The sequence below is a fragment of the Lepisosteus oculatus genome, chromosome 14 (genome assembly GCF_040954835.1).
Source record: "Lepisosteus oculatus isolate fLepOcu1 chromosome 14, fLepOcu1.hap2, whole genome shotgun sequence".
In the NCBI taxonomy this organism is placed as follows: domain Eukaryota; kingdom Metazoa; phylum Chordata; class Actinopteri; order Semionotiformes; family Lepisosteidae; genus Lepisosteus; species Lepisosteus oculatus.
The window spans coordinates 30,052,804-30,074,162 of record NC_090709.1 but is presented as its reverse complement, the minus strand read 5'-3'; the positions used below and the strand labels follow the sequence as shown (position 1 = coordinate 30,074,162).

The 21,359-nt window shown below is 44.9% G+C and overlaps 2 non-coding genes and 2 pseudogenes across 2 annotated transcripts; 1 reads left to right on the top strand and 3 right to left on the bottom strand.

Moving 5' to 3' along the window:
- Positions 1–2,995: 2,995 nt before the first annotated feature.
- LOC138243705 (U1 spliceosomal RNA) lies at positions 2,996–3,139 on the bottom strand (annotated as a pseudogene).
- Positions 3,140–4,980: 1,841 nt separating this feature from the next.
- On the top strand, positions 4,981–5,099 carry LOC138218557 (5S ribosomal RNA; annotated as a pseudogene).
- A 6,191-nt stretch (positions 5,100–11,290) lies between these two features.
- Positions 11,291–11,362, bottom strand: trnap-agg (transfer RNA proline (anticodon AGG)). Its single transcript has one exon. It is a non-coding gene; the product is annotated as a tRNA-Pro (tRNA).
- A 7,563-nt stretch (positions 11,363–18,925) lies between these two features.
- trnan-auu (transfer RNA asparagine (anticodon AUU)) lies at positions 18,926–18,999 on the bottom strand. The gene has a single exon. It is a non-coding gene; the product is annotated as a tRNA-Asn (tRNA).
- Between the last annotated feature and the right edge of the window lie 2,360 nt (positions 19,000–21,359).

Below are 21,359 nucleotides of genomic sequence, written 5' to 3'. Positions count from 1 at the left end.
TGACATGTTCTTTAATTGTGAAATCAAGCCTCTTTCTTACAATTTCTCCAAAAAACACCCTTTGTTTTAGTAACTGCACACCAGCTTATTAGTAGTTTTGTCTGTGGGGTCTTGCCCCCCTTTCCCCCAGGGCTAGTTAACTCACCCCCCATCTGGATATGCCCAATCAGGAGATTTATCCCAGTCATTATTTTCTTGAAGGGGTCTTATATCTTGGTATAATAAAGTCGCACAATAATTGTGACAAACTGGCAGCTCCTTTCTCTCCTCCTTGGGAGTCTTTTTACCTCCCATTTGCAGCGCTCGCACTTCTGCATGCATGCTTAGCGAGTTATTAAATCAAATCTGTCTCCGCTCCCCGTAATATCAGGAAAGCACAGTTGTACATTCTTGGCAACATCAGGTTTTAACCCACTCAAGTAAATTTGTTTTATTACTGTGGAAGTATCTTCATTCACTTCCTTTTCATCAGCTAACCCCAAGAATACTATCCATAAAGTTATAAACCTTTCTGTAAAATCTAAAAAATCCTCACTTTCCTTTGCTAACATGCTGTTACTTTTTTCCAATCAGTTTTCGGTGGGTAATGCTCTTTCAAAAATCTCCACACTAATTCCCACCCTTCTCCCAGATTCTGTCTTAAGGCCTTCTATTTCTTCTTTTGCTTTTTCTTTTTCTACATATATAACTTCGTTTCATTCAGCCATTGCTTTAAGCTTTTCCATCAGGGATTTTTGCGTCTCATCTATGATATTCTGTTGAATTCTCAAATATTCCTCTAAAATAAAACCCTTATCTGTTTATTTTTATCCCAATGTTCATACACTTTTCTACATTCCTGTTCAGCCTAAATTCCGTCTGACAGTCCATATTTCTTTGCATTAATCTAATTTGTTTTCCTTCACACCAAACCATTTTCACGTCTCCCACGCGCCCCGCGGAATACCCCAGTCAAGACAAACTGACGAACTATCACAATACAGGAACACGGACCAGGTTCCAGATCCTGGCTTTAAACACACAGTTACCATTTTCGGCTCTTCTGCGAGTACAGTTCTAGTTACTTCAGCTTCAGAAAAACCCTGAACCCACCACAGCAACATGGAGAGGACAAGCGACTTTTTAGAAAAGAGGAGTCCTTACCTCTTTTTAGAAGCGGCCGCCTAACTTTTCCTCTCCATGTCCGTGTGGTTTAATTTAGATGGATACTTCTTCATCATTTTCGTCATGTATCCACCAATCTGCCTCTTCCTTTTTAGAGGACGTTGTAAACCTTTAGGAACAATATGATCTAGCAACAAGGTTATGTCACTGTAATTAGGCTTAAGACAATCAAGAACAAGACTTACCATTCTTTTAAAATTCTTTACGATCATCAGGCAATTTAGGAAAAGACTTGACTAATGCAAATAATTCACTAGGAGACCAAGGTCAATATACATATGCTGGAGTTCCTTCTGGACCTGTAAAAGTGCACATTGGCATTTCACGAACAAGTAAAAAGGCTTTGGCTCCGGACCACTTTCTAATTTTGGTGGAGACTTTTTCTTTTTAGTACGCATGGCCATGACTTTAGCTGCAGCTTGCTGTTCTTTAGTTTCAAGACTAGTCTTTTTTGAAGCTTCCCATCATTTCTGTGATTCCTCTTTCCCAGTTTTCCAATTCACTTTCTTTCCTTTCTTCTCATTCTCTTCTATTTCATTCTCATTCTCTTCCCTTAACATTTCTATTTTATCCCTGTCATCTCATCTTCAGGAAACTTCTTTTCCTAATTCCACTTTCCCCTGTCCATTCTGACCACTTACAAAGATCCTTCATAGTTATGGGCCCCTAATTATCATATATAAATTATGTGCAAGTTCCCTTACACCTATTACCAGTTCATGAACATAAACATTTTTTTATTCTGCCGGGACTCTAACCCAGACTATAATCGTTTACACCTATTCCTGCTTCTCTGAATTTGTCGTACATGTACTTTTGCTGGACTGCTCGGTCCCATTTTCGTCTTTGAATTTTCATTCCCCATTTTTACCAATCGGTGCCTTACTTAGTAGAACCTTATCACATTAACTACTCCGCAGAGCAAAACCTACATGTCTGTGTTAAGATAAGTTCTTTATATGTGTCCCAGACTGATCAAACCCGCGTGAGAACAACCTCACCAGCCTCCCTTTTCTCTGCAACAAAAAGATCACTTACTGATGTCAGACTGCTGTGAATTCTCCAGATGCGTCTCTCGAAGGATAAAAAGTTTATCCCCCGAGGTTGGTCCAATTTGCTAAAATTGTCCGGGTCCGGATGAAGTTTCAGCAGCCGTCCGCGCTCAGGTTTGTGATCCTGTACAAGCCCCCAAATTGTCATGGAAATATAACTATCAAGGAAGCCACAAGAGAGAGTTCTCACCTGAGTAAGGTCTTTATTTCAATTTTGCAATATTGGGAGCCCTGTTGCCACTCTGCAAAGTACATCAGAGACTCAACTCATTACAAGCAGCACAGGATTTTTATAAGATGTTGCAGTGTAAGGGAAAGTTCAGCATTTTGTCATTTCTAATACTTCCCCTTTCCTTAGACAAAAACAGATTACATCACAAAAACGAAAAAAAAAGAAGCACCAATATATTTTTTGCAAAGCTTATCAGTTACCTTCGGCTGATCTAATGACCCAGACAATACATAGTGTTTTGATACACTGTCTTCTAAAAATCTGTGCGTAGCACAGCAGTTACATTCTTGTTATATATTTTCCTAAAGCTCTCTACATTTTAAGAATCAATTTACTTATTTGATTTCTATTTCAATTTCCTCCTTTTTATTCTTAAAATGTTAAATGTTAGATTCATATGGATTCCCAGGAGGCTCCCATACTTTGGAAGCTTCGGAAATTAGATTTTCATTTCAATGGATATTTAACACTTTGAAGAAAAGTGATCTATAACCTCATCTCTAGAGATGTTTTGTTGCTATGGCAGGTGTGTGACCCATACATATAAAAAAAGCTGTTTGTAAAACGAATATCGAAGCTGCCTCTACATCTGCAAATTCGCAGGGGTCAGCACAGCCGGAGTGTAATGGTCGAGCCTCGCCCTGGGTGAACCTCCTTCTTGATCAAGGTATCTCCCCTACCAGGTAAGTATGAGTTGTACAAGCCCCTGCAGGCCCGCACCCACAGCACAAATCTCGCAGCCTAGGCCAGCTCCTTCGCCCTGCATGCCACCGCCTCCTGCTGTGCCCACTCTTCCGCACACTCACACGCCACACTAACACTCAAAAGTGTGGGCAAAACGAGAAATCGAGCGTGCCATTTCCTACACATCTGCAGTCGCCATTGCGCATTCGCAGCATGTCCCGGGACGCAATTCGGCCTCATTTGCATAACACCAGACCGGCAGATCACTACACAAGCTCGCGACGTGCACCTGCCACACACCGATCAAACACCGGAGTGTAGTGTGCTCTCTGAAGGCACCAGTTCTGTAGGGTTTGGGCATTTATGGGGACAATTATTAATTGTAGCCGTAAATCACAAAATGATTCTTTTGATGGCTTTAGAATCCAACCATGCGATATAACTCAAACAACGCACACACACACACAGGTACTAATACACGAGGATACATTTATTAATACATAGAATATGCATGTAAACCTAACAGATCTTATCGAGAGGGTTATCAGAATACAAAAGATATATATTCAATCAGTTACGAAGTGTTACATATATCAAGAGGACATACGTTCAGTATATCATTCATTTAGACTGTTTTGTAATTGAACTTGGTTACAACTTCTACATTAGATACTCAAAACAAGTACATAACTCTTAGGAATTAAATTGATATCAACTGGTTGGGATAACAATTGAATTCTCGAGCTGTAATGCAGTGAAGTTGAATACTCATCCAATCTCTAGGGATTCAGATCTCCTGCAGGCTCTCTGGCTCCGTGCAAGGCTGTGCTGTGCAGCTTGCGACGGTGCGCTGCTGATGCTCACTGACCGGCTAGTTAGTGTTGGCTTTAACTAGCAAAGTTTGTGCACAGGAGAAAAGATGACTGTGGGTCCCAGCAGGTTAGGAAGAAGACCGGTTCATTCCTGATGAAGCGCTAGTTCTGAATAGTGATTCAGCTGTCCACAGTTCCAACCTGTTCATGAGGCTTGCTGCTGATGCTAACCTCGGGTGGATCCTCTGGTTACTCTCTGGCAACCTCCACTCTAGACTCTTAGAACAAAGGAAAGTTTTGGCACTCAGACACACTGGCCGTTCCGTGGTTGTCAGGGCTGAGTCTCAGGATGGTCAGGAGGCGCGCTGCGAGAATGTCCTGCCCTTGGGAGCCTTCTGCTCCTGGGCCGTCCTGCCCTGGAATACTCCTTTGAATTCCCTTTAGAAAAGTCCACGAAATAGTCTCTCAGGCCCTCTGTGTTGCCTGTTTTTACCTGGAGGAACTTCAGCTCATTCATTGGCTGAAAGTTCCATGGGCATGAGAGTCCCACGTGGGTTACTCAGCCCTACCAGTCCCTGATTGGTTAATCAAGGTGAGATATGAGTCACTTACTCCTGACACTTAGGAATGCAGTCCAGATGTCCATCTGGCACACCCTAGACAGATAGGCGTCAATGGATGACCATTGATCATGATAGCCAGGCTTAGCTAAGTGCATCCCCATTTGGGAGCTGTCCCTTAACAAAAAAAAAACATCTTTAAATCAGCCTGCATGAATAGTTTCTCTGTGGCTGCACCACAGAGATGAACAGAGAGATGGGGCCTCAGTTGGAAAAGCACAGCAACACTTAATTCTGTCTTATTAACAAGCATTGCCGCTACAAGTGAAAGACTGAAGAAAATAGAGCGGGGACGAAGGCAGTGAAGAGAGAGAACGTGGGAAGAAGAGAAAAAACGCAAGGGAAAAAAGCAGCGTCGTAAAAGAGGTGACGGAGCTGTCCTCTCTATAAGAAAGGTGCCATTGAAACTTACTCTTGCTTACGGCAACACGCCCTTGAGCACGCCTGATCTTTTCTGATCTCGGAAGCTAAGCAGGGATGGGCCTGGTTAGTACTTGGATGGGAGACCGCCTGGGAATACCAGGTGCTGTAAGCTTTTAAGCGCAGGAGGCGCCCTATCCCCGCTCGCTCGCTCATCCCCTGTTCACACGTGCAGTGCAGCTTTTCTGTCTGTTTATTTGTCAGCTTTGGCGAGACACGGGTGCTTGTGTATTAGTGTGAGCGTGTTTTATTCTGATCATGAACAGTTTTACAAGTCTGCAAAGGAACGAGGAAAGGTTTATCGCCAGCTGAAAAGAGACACAGCGCTTCGGCTGTGGAGATTTGTTCGGCTGGCGTTCTGGGAGACGCGTTTTTCAGAATTGTATTGAGATCGTTTTCCACAGAGCTCAGATGTCAAAGCACAGTAGCAGCTCTCCACAGAGATCCTCTATAGCACCCTTTCTCCCGCAGCTCCGTCCTCATTCAAAGGAAGCAAGAGTGAAAGGCTGAAGTGAAATAGAGCGGGGACTAAGGCAGTGAAGAGAGAGAACGTGGGAAGAAGAGAAAAACGAAAGGGAAAAAAAGCAGCGTTGTAAAAGAGGTGACGGAGCTGTCCTCTCTATAAGAAGGGTGCCATTGAGCCTTGCTCTCGCTTATGGCCACACCCCCTTGAGCAGGCCCTCTGATGTCACAGGGGGCATGGTCAGCGTGAGAGCAGGAAGAAGGAGAGGAATAGAGGATTTGTTTGTCTCAAGTAAGACTTTGTTTTTTGTGAATTTTTGTGGTTTTTTGGTGTTTTTGGTTGATTTTGAAGCCCTCCCCTTCAGCCTAGCGCTGTTTGGGGAGGGGAGAGGCTTTTGGTTTTTTGTTGTTGCTTTTTTGTTGCTTTCTGAGTCCTGTTTGTGTTTTAATGGTAGGAAAAATCATGGAGGCAGAGAATGTTATTGTAGTGGAGGAGGAGAGTGGTGTAAGAAAGAGAAGGATGAGGAATTCAGACCGACCCCCCTGGCGGGTTTTTGCGAGGGCGCATACTGTTGTGGTGGATGTGAGCGGCATGGAGAAACCATCTGCGGGTGCTATTATCGCAGCGGTGCACGGCAGGAGGGGGGTGGCCGTGCTGGTGAGGAGGGGAGTGTACGAGAGCGTAAGGCTCCTGCACCGCGACACGGATGGCCGGCTCCTGCAGGTCTGTCTCGGGTTTCTGGGACAGTCCGTGCTGCTGAGCAACATCTACGCCCCCAATGGGGAAGATGAGCGGCTCGCCTTATTCAAGCAGCCAGGGCTGGTCGTCGGAGATTTTAACTGTGCACTGAGTGCGCTCGATGTCGTGGTTGGGATGATCTTTAAGAGCAGCGCTGCTCGCAGCTTCCTGGAGCACAGTGCGGAGGCTCACGGGTTTGTGGATGCGTGGTGTCAGGCTTATGGTGCGCGGAGGGACTTTTTTCGGCGGCAGGTCGTTGAAGGTGTCTTGAGACAGAGCCGCATCGACCTGTTGCTGGGGCACATGAGTCTCTTCCCGTGCCTGAGCCGGATGCGCTATGTGTTGACGACCCTGAGCGACCATGCTGTGCTTCACTTCTCTGTAGCAGGGGCACAGGAGGACCGGGGCCCCGGCCCCTGGTGCTTTAATAACGAGCTCCTGGGGGAGGCTTCATTCTGTCAGGGCATAGAAGACCTAATCCGGCAGCAGCTGCAGTGTCCCCTGTATAGGTCAGAAAAGCTGGTCAGGTGGGATAATCTCAAGTACGGCATCAAAGAGTTCAGTATCTCGTATGGCCTGTCCCAGGGGCGGGAGAAGGCCAGGCGGGAGAGAGAGCTTCGGGCTCGGATCGCCTCAGAGCTCGGGCTCCTGGCAGATCACGGCAGGGGCTGCGAGCTCTTGCTGGAGCTGAGGGGTGAGCTGCAAGCCCTGGAGGAGGAGAAGTGGAGAGGAGCCAGGGTGCGCAGCAGAGCCCAGTATCTTGCCAAGGGCGAGAAGAGCACGAGGTTCTTCTTCGGCCTGGAGCAGGAGAGGCAGCGCAGCTCCTTCATCGAGGAGCTGGTGGGAGAGGACGGTGTGTGGCTCTCTGCCCCCGAGGCCGTTAGGAATGAGGTGTTTTCTTTTTATAGCGCCTTGTTCTGGTCCGAAGGGGTGGGTGAGTACCCGCCTGTCACAGAGCGATCGTGAGCTCTGTGACAGTGCGCTGAGCTTGGAGGAAGTGCTTGAAGCACTTCGGGGCTCGTCTCCTAACAAGAGCCCTGGGTGGGACGGGCTCTCCTCCAAGCTCTACAGACACTTTCAGCAGTCCCTGGGGCCCCTCCTTCTGGAGGTGTTCCAGGAGATTGCCAGGACCAGCGCTCTGACCCCATCTATGAGAAGGGGGGTGATCTCTCTTGTCTACAAAAAGCAGGGGGATCCCTCCCTTTTGAAAAACTTTCGCCCGATCAGCCTGTTGAACAGGGACTATAAGATACTAACTCGTGTTCTCTCCCTCAGGCTCGGGAAGGTTCTGCCCAGGATCCTGTCGCCTTCGCAGACCTACTGCATCAAGTGGAGAGACATCGCAGACACGGTGTGCGCCATCAGAGATGTTGTGGACCTTATGCGGGAGCAGCCGAGGGGTGGATACGTCCTGAAACTGGACCAGGAGAAGGCCTTCGACAGGGTGGAGCATTCCTTCCTGTTTGAGGTCTTGAAGAGCTTTGGCTTCGGCGAGGCCTTCATCTCCTGGGTGAGGCTCGTGTACAAGGGGATCGTGAGCTGTGTCAAGGTGAATGGTTCCCTCACGAGCTTCTTTCCAGTGACCTTGCCTGGGGGCAACTCCACCTCGTTGATCTACCAATATGCTGACGACACCAGACTGACGTTGGCAGAGGTGGCGGAGATCTCGGCCATTTTAGAGGTGGTGCAGGCCTACTGCGCTGCCTCGGGCGCCAAGGTAAACTTGGAGAAGTCTGAGGTCATGCCGGTGGGGAGGGCAGACCTTGCCCCGCTCTTCGGCTACCCTTTCAGGGTGGAGACGGGTCACCTGAAGTCCTTGCCGTCTACATTAACGCTGATGAGCAGGGCACTGGGCTTCTCCTGTGGAAGGAGAAGCTCATTAAGATGAGGGCCAATTAAATCGGTGGAGACACAGGTCCCTGACCCTAAAGGGAAGGGTCCTGCTCGTTAACACACTGTGCCTGTACCTCTTGTGGTACCCACTGTCTGTGATGCCTCTTCCTGAACGGGTAGAGAATGAGATTAGGCAACTGGTGGTGGGATTCGTGTGGGAGGGGAAGCCTCCGCGGGTCACTCATGACACCCTCATTGGGGAAATCTCCAGGGGTGGGCTGAAGCTGTGTGATGTAGGCCTGAAGCTGAAAAGCTTTAGGCTGAAAGTAGTGAAGAAGTTCCTTGACCTGGATAATGTCAGCATTTGGAAGATTGGTATGGCAAGCTACCTCGAGACTTGCGGGGGCTTGGGGCAGGAGACCCTCCTGGTGAGGCTGACTCCGGGGTTGATAAAACATCTGCCCTCCTTTTACAGGGAGGTCCTGCTGGCGAGGGGGTAGTTCATGTCCCAGCATGTCTCCTACACGCCGTAGACCCGGGCCCAGCTTCTGGAACAGCCTCTGTTCCTCAACCCCCTGCTGGTGTCTCGATGGAACAGGCAGCTCTACGAGGCTGCCATATCCAAGGTCAAGGATCTTCTTTATGAAGTAAAGGACGGATTTCTGCCCACCCAGGCTATTGTCGACGCTGTCCGAGAGGTCGACGACGAGCTGCCTGTCAGTAAGATCCGTTAGGATTACGAGCAGCTCAAACTCGGTCTCCCGGACAGTTGGCTGGAGAAGCTCCATCTACAAGACGGGGCATCAGGTCCGGCCTGGCCAGAGCTGAGGGTGAAGTGGGGGGACCGTGGGGTGGACCTCCTGGGGTGCACCACCAGCATGTTCTACAGGCTGATGGTGGTGAAACGCTTCAGAGTGCCGGTCTCAGAGGTGTTCTGGGGTAAGATCTTCCCCCAGCTCGAGCCAGGGCGTACTTGACGGATCTGCTGGATGGCCTGTTTCGCTCTGTTCGAGGAGCTGTTCTTGACGGGGTGCCCTGGAAGGAGCTGTTCCTCTTTGGGTACCGCGGGTCTGAGGGGGAGGGTTAACGCCATTTTAGTGAACCTCCTCCTCAGCATAACGAGGACAGCTGTCTGGGAGAGGAGGAACCTCATGATTTACAATGGCCTGAAGCCAGACCTTGTCAGGCTGTACATTGCCAGGGTGAAGGACTGCTTCTCTCTCAGCCTGGCCTACTGCAGGGCTGAAAGGCGGATGGCCGACTTTCGCAGGATCTTCTTAAAAAATAACATCTTTGTGGACATGCGAGAGGAAGGCCTGTACTTCCGGCTCTGAGATGGGGGTGTCTTTGAACAAAAGACACACACGGCTCCACCCTTTTCCACCCCTGAATAGCATTGGAGAGTTGAAGAGCATTCAATTCACATCGAATAGCATTGGCCCCTGAATAGCCCCTGAATAGCATTGGCGAAGCTCAGCACTGGGCCACTGGGCACAATTTCCCACTGTTTCCATAGTGTAGTGGTTATCACGTTAGCCTCACACGTGGAATGTCCCCAGTTCAAAACAGAGCAGCTTTTTTTGTTGCCACGCACACTGTTTGGGGATTCGCCTAGCGCTGTGATCGAACAGACCCACTCACCTCTTAGTGTGGCGGGATCTGCACAGTGCATGTCGCAGCGCTTTCTGCTTTCACTTCAATGTGCTTCCTGATGTCGAGTCGTGTGCTGTGCAGAGGCTCTGAAAGCGAGAGAAATGAAAAAGTGCACAGCGCTGTGAAAGAAAACACAGAGAAGTGAAAGGCAGTCCTTTCTCTAAGACCGGGGTAAAGTTAGCTTGAAGTTCGAAAACGATTTTGCCACGCCTGTAGTGCTTTCGCGAAATCTCTTAGAGTTACAAAAACACTTGCTTTGTGTATAAAATGCATTGTGAATGCTTTCTCAGCCTTCACTTTGTCATTTTTATGACTTTTTTTACCACGCTCAAATATTGTTTTGTCCATATCTTCACAATGGAAGCACAGAACGTCTTCAAACCAAATGCATTTTAAAGACCACAACTTGTGGAAATTTCCACATTCTCTACATCAAACTTTCAGTGAGCTAATTTCGTTTTTCATCGATGCATAATTACGCACTAACTGGAACCCGGGGGACCGCTGTGTGCACATGTTCACAATGCAAGAAATACTGTTCAATACGGCTTCATGCGAAAAACCCGTATATGACCTTAGGAAGCAGAACAGTGCAGTCTCCAATTACCCAGACTGTAAGATGACAAGATGAGTTGATGGAAAGAGCACAAAAGTTCAGCTCGTACAATAGGCAACGAAGATCCCAGCGTCGTCATCGCACTTGAAAGGACTGCCTTGCAGACCAAGGGCAGTGGGCGGTGCCCGGTAAGAGGGGCAGAGGCGGTAAGACATGATGCCGAGAAGCATGAAGCGAGGGGGATTAGCTCAAATGGTAGAGCGCTCGCTTAGCATGCGAGAGGTAGTGGGATCGATGCCCGCATCTTCCAGGTCTGAGTTTGGATCTCCGGAAGCCCGGTGCTCTCGTTTAGCCTCTGCGACTTCTGACAGGTGCTCCTCCGTTGCGGAGAGAATGTCCTTCAGTTGTCAAGCGTTGAAGGGCCACACCTCCTTCCCAACCTTAGTCTGCACTGAGTGCATCTCCGGCATTTTCTCGTCCAATTTGTCAGCTTAGCAAGTGAAAAGTATATCCAAGTGAAAACAGTGCTGATAATACTCTCACGAATTGTTAGAAGACGTGCTTTTGATCATCGATTGCTTAACAATCACATTCGTTCGACTTGAGCCATCAAGCTCGTAGTTTTCCTTCAAATCTTGAAAGCTCTCAGTGAGAACATCATAGGCTGCAGGACGCCCCGTAACTTGATTACTTCAACAGAAAGAAGAGCAGACAGCTCCACAAATATACGAGGCGCAGAGAGCGCAAGGCGAGCCGCACACATTTCGGTGGCTGAGAGAGGGCAGTTTTTGCTTCTGCATTTCCCAAGTAAGGACGCATGACAACAAGCGATCGCGGTGCTCATCTACGACATAGTGGTGATTTCAGTACGTGTTCTTTTGAACGAGCAATGAGGTTGCCGCCTTGGACAGCTGACTGCACGCTCTCATTGTGCCACGTGATGAGAATTCACCAGGCTCGTTCAGTCATTAGTCACATTCCATCGTTTGCCATAAGCAGACACTGCGAAGTGATGTGGATATCAGTTCCCAGTCTTGTGGAAGAGGAGGAAAAGAACACACGAGGGCTCGTCTGGGAGTCAAACCCAGGACCTCTCGCACCCTAAGCGAGAATCATACTACTAGACCAACGAGCCACGGCAGCACTTTCCATTTCAATCTGTCAGCGAGCTTGAGGATGGGGGAGAGGTGTCATTCGCTCGTCCAGTCAGACCTTCATCAATAAGTCAAGAAAGCCGCAATTACACGACTGCCTTGCAGACGAAGGGCAGTGAACTGTGCCCGGTAAGAGGGGAACAAGCGGCACTAGGTGACGCCGAGGCATAAGCCCCAGCGAGGGGGGTTGGCTTGTATGGTACAGCGCTTGCTTTGCATGTGGGAGATAGCAGGATCAATTCCCGCATCCTCCAGGTGTGTGCTTAGAGCTTGATGTGCCAAAAGGTGTCCTTCAGCCTGTGGTCACGCCTTGCATGGAGAGCATCGTGCAGCTGTCAAGCGTTTCGCAGCCCCACCCCCTTTTCTTCTTCTCTCTGGCTTAAGCGTCACTCCGCCACTCTCTCTTGACATTTCATGTCAGTATGTCAGAAGTCCGAGTGACATTTTTAATGGCTGAGTGAGGGCACGATGCTGAAGCAGAGAGGCCACTTCAGCCACAGAGACTTGTGCTAGGTGAGATCTGAAAGACGGACTCGCAACAGAAACAGACCAAAAATGTATCGGTAAGATCAAAAGGCAAATGCAACATTCAGCAGAGGGTGTCTAAAGATTAGGGAATGGGCGACTGAAATCCATGTGAGCCAAACTTTCCGGTGTGTGTACTGCAGCTGGGCTTGTTGGCGTAATTAGTAGTGCGTCAGTCTCGTCATCTGAAGGGCCTGAGTTTGATCCTCACACGGGGCAGGGCTTCTTCCTCTCTTGCTCTTTTCAAACACTTGCGGCAACTGTTCGCTCATAACCACATCTGGAATGCGTGACCTTTACACGGGCGAGAAGCGACGCCGCATCCCTTTTCTAAAGAACATTCACATTCAGAAATAAGTCAAGAAATTTGCTATTACTTTCGCTCGCACTGCTGTCAGCCTGCCCATGTTGCCAAAGAAAGATTCACTCGGCGTCAACATGACAGAACAGCGATCACTTGAAAACAATGTTCCACACTCCGTAAGCAAGAACTTCAGTGTTTGCAGTCACCCGATATGCCGATAGTCAAAGGAGCGCAAAACACGAAGCATCAAAAGACAAGATGAGTTGATGGAAAGAGCGTTGAATTGATGAGCACAAAAGTTCAGCTCGTACAATAGGCAACGAAGGTCCCAGCGTCGTCATCGCACTTGAAAGGACTGCCTTGCAGACCAAGGGCAGTGGGAGGTTGCTGTTTTGAGACGGAGGCATTGGGATGGTGGGCCGAGATCTATTCTTCTTAAGGAATTCTTCATCGTGAAAGATCTGTCCACAGGTCATCCAAAGAACTCAGGGAATCATGTGCTACTGAAGGAAGTGAAGTGCTGAAACACATGACATGCCCCCTTGATCTCACATGCACAATTCTGCTGCAACATGCACAGCTACTGTCCACAACAGGCAGTGGGGCTTCAGCAGAATTTGCTACGCCACCTGCAATTACATATCCAGCTGCACACATATACATGGCCCTTCTGTCCTTTTCAGGATCTCAAAAAAAAGCATAGCGTGGTTTTCCTGCCACCTGATTGACCTCATCTCCCTCAGAATGTGCCCCGCCACATTCATTGCTAGAGCAGGACGGAGGCTAACGGACATGTCAGAACAGTGAGGTTCAACGATCTCTCCAAAATATTGTGGTTGTAGTGGAAGAGATATGTTTTAAATTGTACCTTGGTATTTCAAACTCTCTCTAGAATGTTATCCATTTCTATTTTATTTTGACAGGAACTGTTAAAAGGCTAATGACACTAGATGAAAAGAGAAGAAAGAAAACACAATGTTTCAGCCGTGGAGCCTTCTTCAGGTGTGAGGGCTCCACGGCTGAAATGTTGTGTTTTCTTTCTTTTCTTTTAAGCATGGAATAGACCTATTACTTGTTCCTTTGCAGCCTACACATGGTGATGCAGCTCCCCACCTGAACTGCTAATGATACTAGATACCTGGTAGTTTGTGGTACTTGGTTATTGTCTTATGTTTGCTCAAACTGCATATGTGTTGTAGCAGCGAGGCTTATTAATAAGAAAGAATTAAGTGTTCTGAGCCTTCCCAAATGAGGCCCCATCTCTGTTCATCTCTGTGGTGCAGCCACAGAGAAACTATTCATGCAGGCTGATTTAAGGTTTCCTTTAATAAGGGACAGCTCCCAAAGGGGGATGCACTTAGCTAAGCCTGGCTATCATGATCAATGGTCATCCATTGGCGCCTATCTGTCTAGGGAGTGCCAGATGGACATCTGGACTGCATTCCTAGTTGTCAGGAGTAAATGACTCATATCTCACCTTGATCAACCAATCAGGGACTGGTAGGGCCGGGTAACCCACGTGGGACTCTGATGCCCATGGAACTTTCAGCCAATCAACGAGCTGAAGTTCCTCCAGGTAAAAACAGGAAACACAGAGAGCCTGTAGTAAGATTCAGGAGGATTCTGTGGACTTTTCTAAAGGGAATTCAAAGGAGAATTCAAGGGCAGGACGGCCCAGGAGCAGAAGGCTCCCAAGGGCAGGACATTCTTGCAGAGCGCCTCCTGACCATCCTGACACTCAGCCCGGACAACCACAGAACGGCCAGTGTGTCCGAGTGCCAGAACTTTCCTTTGTTCTAAGAGTCTAGAGCGGAGGTTGCCAGAGAGTAACCAGAGGATCCACCCGAGGTTAGCACCAGTAGCAGGCCTCGTGAACAGGTCGGAACTGTGGACAGCAGAATCACTATTCAGAACTAGCTCTTCATCAGGAACGAACCGGTCTTCTTCCTGACTTGCTGGGACCCACAGTCATCTTTTCTCCTGTGCACAAACTTTGCTAGTTAAAGCCAACAGTGAGCATCAGCAGCGCACCGTCACAAGCCGCACAGCACAGCCTGGCACGGAGCCAGAGAGCGCGGATTGGACAGCAACAGCCTGCAACTGTTTCTTTGAGTCCGCAGGAGATCTGAATCCCCAGAGATTGGATGAGTATTCAACTTCACTGCATTACTGCTCGAGAATTCAATTGTTATCCCAACCAGTTGATATCAATTTAATTCCTAAGAGTTATGTACTTGTTTTGAGTATCTAATGTAGAAGTTATAACCAAGTTAATTTACGAAACGGTCTAAATGAATGATATATTGAACGTATGTCCTTTTGATATGTGTAATACTTTGTAACTGACTGAATATATACCTTTTGTATTCTGATAACCCTCTCGATAAGATCTGTTAGGTTTATATGCATATTCTATGTATTAATAAATGTATCCTCGTGTACTAGTACCTGTGTGTGTGCGTTGTTTGAGTTATGTCGCATGGTTGGATTCTAAAGCCATCAAAAGAATCAATTTTGTGATTTACTGCTACAATTAATAATTGTCCCAGTAAATGCCCAAACCCTACAGAACTGGTGCCTTCAGAGAGCACACTACAGTGTGATTGCATATTTTTGTGTATTTTCAAATGTCAATATTTAATTCACTTACATTCCTGTATACTTGGAAGGAAGGCAGATTGGATTTGGCACAGGACGCCTGCTCATATATGTTGATCTTTGTTGGGCTGGAAAAACAATGATAAAAAGTTTATGAAAAAAGCTCTCCCCAACATTTCCCTTCTCTTGGCCATGGTTACACTGCCCTTTCTTTCCGTCTTTTGTCCTTCTACAAAGATTCCAGGGCTCTTTATCCACCATAATATCAGAAGCCAAAAATAACCATCTAATGTGTAAACAGCATTTGTAATGTTGGTAGTTGGAAGAGGTTAAGTATGTTTGCAAGACCTCGTTGATTACACCACAGACTTACCTTGTTTTTTTTTCTCTTTTAAAGGCTGTGCTGGACTGTACCACTATCATAGAAGATTTTTTTCAAGACACATCGCAGTTCCATAGTAGAATGTATCAATAGTAGAATTCCATAGGACATTATTTATCAACATCTAACATTACCCAGTGTGAGACTCTGCCAGTAAACCTCAGAGCATTGAGTTCTCCACTGGTGAAGATGGCTTTCTGAAGTCATGAAATCCACTGCTGGGATGCCTGAGAGACAGTGATTGAATCCTGGCTGGAATTAGGCTCTCTGTTAGTGTTGATCTGTGGGAATTATGTGGTAAAAAGGGAAAACTCCTTTACTTTAGTCACTTTGAAATTTCAAATGTACAGATCTTCAGAAACCCCAGTCTGAAGGATGAAGCAGGTTCTGCTCAAGGAGTTGCCTACGTTTTGCTCCATTCAATCCAAGCAGATAGTCCAACATTTGCCTTCTCTTGGCCATGATTACACTGCCCTTTCTTTCATCTTTGTACCTCTACAAAGATTTCAGGACTCTTAGTCCACCATAATATCAGAAGCCAAAATTAACCTTCTAACATGTACAAATAATTTGCAATGAAAGGAAGTGGAAGGGTTTAAGAATGTTTGTAAGACCTGGTTGATTACCACACATAGACATACTTTGTTGTCAGTTTTTTTTCTCTTTGAAAGGCTATAGGAGGGGTGTGATGGACTGTACCACTATCATAGAAGATGTTTTTCTTCTAAGGACACTTCTGTAGTGGCAAGGCGTGGGTAACCCCACGTGGGTCTTGAATGCCCGCGGAACTTTAAGCCACTGAACTACCGTAGTTCCTCCAGATAAAACAGGCAGCACGATGCCCAGAAGGTGCCCCTCATTTTCTTTCTGGAACAACTTGCTTTTCATGAAATTCATACAGCTTGTGAAAGATGAAATACAAATCTTGCCTTGTATATCGCAGGATGGTAAGAAAAAAGCATTATTTTCTTTTTTTTAAGCTTGCAAATGGAGAAAAGGGACACACGTGAGTCTCTGTTAATTGAAAGGTTAGTGGTTTGAGCCCACCCAGAAATGCACTTCTCATTATTGCAATGTAAACCTCATCTCTACTTATTCGGATTTCTTAGCAAAACCTTAACCCACTTGATATTTGCAAGAAATGTGAATGTTTTTGTTAAACAATTAAGTATGTAAGTCAATATCACTGGGAATGGCCAATAATGACCAACATTCAAGGACATCATATTCAGCCAAGGAGTTTGATCTTCGAACGGCTAGCAGAAGAATTCTCTCGATGCATCCTTAGTTAGAATATTTAAAATTACGACACAGATTTGTTGGAGAACTTGACAAGCAAAAAAGACAGTTGGACAGCATGATTATTCTAGGACTGTACATTTGTATTTTAATACTTTTGTATATTTATCTTAATTGTAATATACATGTAACCATAAATGCTGTTCTATGTATATACATTTTGTTGTATTTTATCATATTTTAGCTGAGGGCACAAGGGGGTCTATTATACCTTCCGAAACTTCCAAGACAACTATAACAGAGGCTCATATTTTAATATAATTTGCTTTAAAAGAAAACCACAATTTGTACGATATCATCCCTCAATATCGACGTTCAAATGAAGGATTTAAAGAAGCAACAGCGATAGGAGAGTACGTTGATTTTGGACCAATGTTTGCATCTGAACAATCCTTCCTCCTGGAAAGAAGAAAAAACAGGTATGTTTTGAGTCTCGTGATGATGCTCTTCTGGATAAAAAAAAAAACAGTGCAAATTTGTTTCGGATGTATTTTGGATAAAATGATAACTGTCATCGAAGAGAAATTTGATCAGTTGAATGCAGTCGAAACTTTTGACATTTTATATGATGACAGGACGTACATTTAGGACTCAGTACCGATAACGCTGCTGATATTGATGGAGTAGAAATTAAGTGTATTGGCAATTTTATCTGAGGCAAGAAGTACTAGAACACCTCCTATAAAAATGTTAGGATTCAGAGCAAGAAATATTTTTCCACTTCACCCAATGGTATTGCATTAACGAGGCTGAAGCTGGCTTCTTATTCGCCAGCTTCTTCTTCTGCCTTAAATGCTGCTGCTGTGATGTTATGTCGCCTTTCGCCTGTAGATGGCTCTTTACAGTAATTTTTAAAAGTACTAATCGGGATGGATTACTGTATTTATCCTCAGTAAATGGGAATATGTAAGTAGTGACTATCCAAATAACATTTTTGTGTGAAACACATTTCAGGAAATTGTAAACCAATTTTCAAAACTCACAATAACACAAACACAATAAGTAAATAAGACAAAGGCAAAACACAAGTTCACAGGCACTTTCTGCATATTTACCACGACCTTGCCTTCTGATCATAAAAAGTCTTAAAATCTTGCATTTTACAAGAACCTTTTTAATATAAATGGGACATTTAGAACATGGCATATGAGAACATATGGTTAACCGAGGATGAGCAACGGGTGATTGCACTTTCTGCTTCTTGCTATAAACCTACCCCCTGGTTATAAAAACATCTAAAAATTCTGACACTGAGGTGTGAGAGACAATGGAACAGACTATCAAAATCCTGAACTTTAGGAAATTTTACTGTGCCAATTTTTTAAATATGACCCTGTGAACATGGCATGTCCCTCCTTCCTCATTACCAAAACATCTCAATGTTCCGACACTATGTACATTGGTAATTACAACACTTCACTGTTGCATTTCTGAGTTGTGACATTGTGAACATGGCATGTTAAAGTATATAGAATCAGATCAGAACAGGCTAAATGCAATTCATAGTAATTTATCATTTTCTTACTTTCTAAATGAAAAAAAAATGTCAGTGATTATGACACTTCGGTATGACATAAAATATGCTTCAATGACAGAATAAATAATCATGGAAAAAATACCCACAGTGGACATTCATATTTGTGATTATAGGAATGTTAAATATCAGGTGAGTAGCTGCGTCAGCATGCGTAGGCTGCAAAGGAACAAGTAAAAGGTTGTTCCATGCTGAAAAGAGAAGAAAGGAAACACAACGTGTTGGCCGTGGAGCCTTCTTCAGGTGTTAGAAAGACAGGGCAGTATGCAAAGATAATTTTCATTTTATCTTTGCTTACTGCAGTTTATCTTTGATGACAACATCAAAGACATTAAGGGATTCTTACGGCTAACAGCTCCACATCAACTTCCTTTTATAACTAACCTCATCAGATCTCTCAACTCCCAACTCTTCCAGTTTCTCACTTCAGAGAAGGATAAAAAACTCAATCATCCTCTACAGAGAAAAACCATCAACACCCCTACCACCTCCACCAGTCCAAACCTTATTGTTACTGTACCCTCTGACCTTTCCCTTTCACCCTTTTGCATCCTCAGCTAACATATTTTAATATTACAACACAATTACAATAAATTGTACAGTATTTACAGTTTAAAATTAAGGTAAATATGTCAAAATATCAAAATCCAACTGCACAGTGCTAACAAAATAATGCTTGTCAAGTTCTCAAACAAATCTGCATTGTATTTTAAAAATATTTCAGCAGAGGATGTGACGGGAGTATAAATGACGATTCGACGATTATTTTTCTTGGGTGAATATGGTTTTCTGGGGAGTTGCGATGTTGGGCATTATTGGACATTTTTGACACGTGTTGAACAGTCGCATTTCCTACAAATATATTAAATATTATAAACAATGTTTACATCGCAAACGAAACCCGTCCCTGGGTGGACTTGAACCACCAACTTCTCAGTTAATATCCGAACGCGCTAACCGATTGCGCTACAGAGACTGACGAGCGGAGTCTTTCCTCGAATCAAAAAAAAAATCTCTTACCGTTTATTTTGCCAGCCGGTAATATTTCTTCTGCACTGATAACCAAGAACTGAATTTCATGTTTCGCAAGCTGTGTGAATTTCATCAAAAACAAGTTTTCCAGAAAGGAAATGAACACATGCATTTAACGAAATCAAGCCCTTTGTGAGTGCCCAAAATGGTACGTTCTGTACTACAAGATAGGAAGAAATACACGGCTGGGATTTGAATCTCGGTTCTTTTGTTTAATAAAGAGGCACTTTAACCAACTAAGCTACGGTGACAGAACTGCCATCACCTATTACAGCCACTTGTACACACCGCTCAGAGACATCTGCGTTCAGAAAGCGCTGAACCTGCTCTCAGAGCAAATTGCCTCTTTTACATACAGTAGCAGCCCCGACACTGAGAAACGAAGAGAACTGACTTTTATCCGGCATTTTTCATGTCCAATGCGTTTGACATCTCCCAAGGGCGACAGAGTTCTTTTGCAACACTAATTCTTCTTCTTTTTTATTTCTGTAAGCTTTGATAAAAAAACGAGAAATCGTGCAAGGGAAAAATGTTTTTTTTTTTCATAGAGAAAACGTGCACCAGGAAATGTTGTGTTGAGAAGAGGTGATTTAACATGATACGTGACCTAATTTATCGGAGTAAATGCTCACCCAGCAAGGTCTGGAGAAGTTGGAGAGTGTGGTGGATGTAATAATTATACGGTGTTGTGGAAGAAAACAGTCTTTCTTTGAATTCTCAATCAATGGGAATTTCAGTGCGAAACATAAACCCTTTTTCTGATTTAAAGAGATAATATTTTAAAACTCATAAAAAATCAGAAAACACGTTTCTCACTTTGAAATTTTAGAAGGGGCGGTATATTACTAGTAGCGAAGCTCAGCACCCTATGGGGGAATTCCGGTTATGTGAAATACCAGCAGTTTAATAAATAACGCATCTGATTTTGGATCATAAGATTGTAGGTTCGACTTCTACCTGCCTCATGTAAATTTTATTCAAGCTCCTCAGTAATAGATGTCTATTATGTAATGAACCGCACCTGAAAGCAAAACTTGGGTCTGCTTCCTTTGTTTTCCAGCATGAAATAGCAAATTGTTACAAAAAGTACCTGCTAATGTCCAATAGCGTTTTTTTTTTCAAATTACATTTTCAGGCTTCAGACACTTTTTAATAAAACAAAAGTGTCCGGAAACTCCCTAACTTTCAGGTTTGCTTGAACCTGTATTAAAAGAAGTTATTTGAAACTTCCGGGATTCCATTCTCTGATGTAGCTGTCTCTAAAGACGGATGTGATGTTTCGCAGATGTGAACTGTGCCTTCTCTCTTGTGTTCAAGGGTATTCGCTGTGTGAGATCCTAACTGTATGTCCAGTAGGGCTCTATTTTGTTTAGATTATCTATGTGGTGTACAGATAGAATTCAACTACATGGTTTGAATTCCGTGTTCAGGACGAGCAGAACCTGAAAAACTAAAAGCAGACCTCGACGTGATTTGAACATGCAGCCATCTGACCTGGAGTCAGACATGCTATCTTTGCGCCACGAGGTCACAACTGTCAGTGCCTTTGAATTCCCCAAAGGAGACAAATCAGCTTCACAAAAAAAAAATCCTGTGAAGAGCGCCGCTCTTCCGAAGAGAGTCTCTTCATCCCAGACCACATTTTATTCTTCCTGCGCAGCTCTTGTGCAGGTGTTGTTCTCAATAACAGATCCAGGAACACTGACTGTTTTTCTATTTTTTTTTTAAGTAAGTATCCCATGGTGCAACGGTAGCACGTCTGACTCTAAATCTCCAAATTCATTTTCAAAGTATATCGGAGTCAACTGATACTGATCAGGTTCTGCTGCTGAACCCGCAGTCTTCACCTTAAAGTTCAATTCCCCAAGCCTTCTGACCTTATATGTCCATCCCTTCTCATCAAAACTCGTATTTTCACAGGGTACCCTACAGAAATTGCAGTATAGAATGAAAAACTCCAGTAGATCTCGGCCACTGTTGGTGATTTTCCTTTAAAAACAAATTAATCTCCTGAAATTTGTATCACTTTCACTGAGACCAAGGAGTGTTAAGCTGTACATGAGTCTTTGTGGCTCGGTTGTTAACAAAAAGGGTGGTGGTTTGAGCCCTCCCAGGGACGCTATGAGCCTTTTAAAGTACACACCCGTCTCACTTTATCTCCACGGCCGGTCTTGTACCGCAATCAAATACAGAGCCCGCAGGGGGCAGTAGGCTCGCAAATATAGCTCAGTGTGTATATAATGAAGAAGCAGAGGTTAGTTTCTTATCTGCGCGTTACAGGGTCTTATGCAACTCGTACCAACA